This window comes from Triticum aestivum, chromosome 4D (assembly GCF_018294505.1).
Source record: "Triticum aestivum cultivar Chinese Spring chromosome 4D, IWGSC CS RefSeq v2.1, whole genome shotgun sequence".
Lineage (NCBI taxonomy): Eukaryota > Viridiplantae > Streptophyta > Magnoliopsida > Poales > Poaceae > Triticum > Triticum aestivum.
The window spans coordinates 51,123,915-51,126,284 of record NC_057805.1 but is presented as its reverse complement, the minus strand read 5'-3'; positions in this window follow the sequence as shown (position 1 = coordinate 51,126,284).

Sequence of the window (2,370 nt, the reverse complement as noted above, 5' to 3'; positions counted from 1 at the left end):
TGGCCGTACGTGTGCGCGAATAGGCGTTCGAGACCCTGCCCGTATCTACGTATGTGGGCGTATTTTCTTTCCTGCACCCTGGCCGCTGTACTTACATGTACATGCTACGTGCGCGCCTCTACTACGACACGTGCGTGCCTCTACAACGACCAGTATGTACGTACACGTTCGCGACCAGAATGACAACGCTACATACGCTTCGACCAGGTGGGTCCCTACTGTCAGGCACTTCCTTGCCTGCGAAGATGTAGCTGGTGGGTCCCCGCTGTCAGGTGGAGGTATAATTATTTTGCGCGTAATAAGGAGGCACTTCCTTGCTGCGGCCGTGGACCCAGCTGTCAGCCTCTCCACGTACAGTCCACGTCCGATGGAAGCCGTTCCTTGACCACATTGACCACGCCGCGCCGAGAGCACCAGGGCGGTGGACGACGGCGAGGCCTAGGAAGGGGACGACGCGGAGCCGGGGAAGACGCGGCAGTGGATGCCCACGCGTAGAGGAGTATGAGGGTTCACTTGTTTGCTGCGGTGTGAGGCTGCCGTCGCCGCAGAATAACAGGGGGTGTGGCTGAGTAGAGGGATGGCCTTGCCAGCGGTGGGAGTAGTAGGGGGCGGTGAGGCCTCCGCCGCGTTGCAGCCGGCCACGGGAGGCAGGAGCATGAGGCACGACCGGCGCTGCTTTGGGCGGCTGGAGCAAGAAGACCAGAGGTTGAAGAAGCACTACGGCCGTTGGATGGACATCGTACGGTCACTGGAGCTAGAATCGTGCATATTGACTAAGTTGACAAAGCCCTCCGTCCCCATCAACTTAGTAGGCCCACAAGTCAGCCTGCCACTATACTGGGTCCCAGCTAGCAGGGGGAGTATTCATTTTTTTGTGCGTAATAAGGAGGCACTTCCTTGCGTGCGAAGATATAGCTGGTGGGTCCAAGCTGTCAGCGGCGGTAACATTTTTTTCATGAAATACAGAGGCCCTTTCGGTGGGTCCCAGATGTCAGGTGGAGGAATCATTATTTTGCGCGTAATAAGGAGGCATTTCCTTGCGTGCGGCCGTGGACCCAGCTGTCAGCCTCTCCACGTATAGTCCACTTCAGATGCATGTCGGTCGTTGACCACGTTGACCAGGCCGCGCCGAGAGCACCAGGGCGGTGGACGACGGTGAGGCCTAGGAAGGGAACGACACGGAGCCAGGGAAGACTCGGCAGTTGTTTCCCATGCAGAGCGAAGTATGATTGTACGAGGGTTTACTGATTCGTCTGCCGTCGACAGAGAATAACAGCAGGTGTGGGTGAGTAGAGGGATGGCTAGGCCAGCGATGGGAGTACGGTGGGGCGGTGAGGCCTGCGTGGCAGCACAGCTGGCCGCGGGGAGGAGGGAGCAGGCAGTCCCGCCGGCGCTTGTTTGAGCGGCTGGAGCAGGAAGAGCAAAGATTGAAGAAGCACGACAGCCGTTGGATGGACATCCAACAGTCACTGCTTGTGCGTCAACCTTTTTTAGGAAAGCCTCAAATATGTGGAAAACATCATATAACCCATCTGCCATTATTTCTAATAATTTACAGCCCATTTGCTAATTCTTAAGGTTTTTTGGAGCCCCTATTCTTTTTGTTAGCATTACAGCCCATATTGTGGCCACGGTTAAAAAATTATACGAAATTTTGCATATTTCGGTGCGTTCCGAACAGTTTTTAATCCCGAAATTTCGAGGCACATTCAAACTGGTTTTAAAAATAAATGTATATCAATATAAAATCCAACAAATTGTCCACGCATAAAAATCAATGCAATTTAAAATCTCGAAATGAATAAAAGAAATTTGAAACTAATTGCCAGTTTGATGTGTTTTAAAAATGTACAACCCATTTCTCATTACTGATAGGCCATTTTCCCGGCCAGCCGAATGGAGCTCTCCTCGTCTTGAAAGATTTGCAGCCCAACAGGCCTGACAAAGTGACTTACTTGGCAAATCACAAAAAAACTGGGTTGTGGCCGTGGACCCAGCTGTCAGCCTCTCCACGTACAGTACTCTTCCGATGGAAGTCGGTCGTTGACCACATTGACCACGCCGCGCCGAGAGCACCAAGGCGGTGGACGACGGCGAGGCCTAGGAAGGGGACGACACGGAGCCGGGGAAGACGGGGCAGTGGATGCCCGCGCGGAGAGGAGTACGAGGGTTCACTAGTTCGGCTGCGGTGTGAGGTTGCTGTCGCCGCAGAATAACAGGGGGTGTGGGTGAGTGGAGGGATGGCCTGGCCAGCGGTGGGAGTAGTATGGGGGCGGTGAGGCCTCCGCGGCAGCACAGCCGGCCACGGGAGGCAGGAGCAGGCGGCACGACCGGCGCCGCTTTGGGTGGCTGGAGCAAGAAGACCAGAGG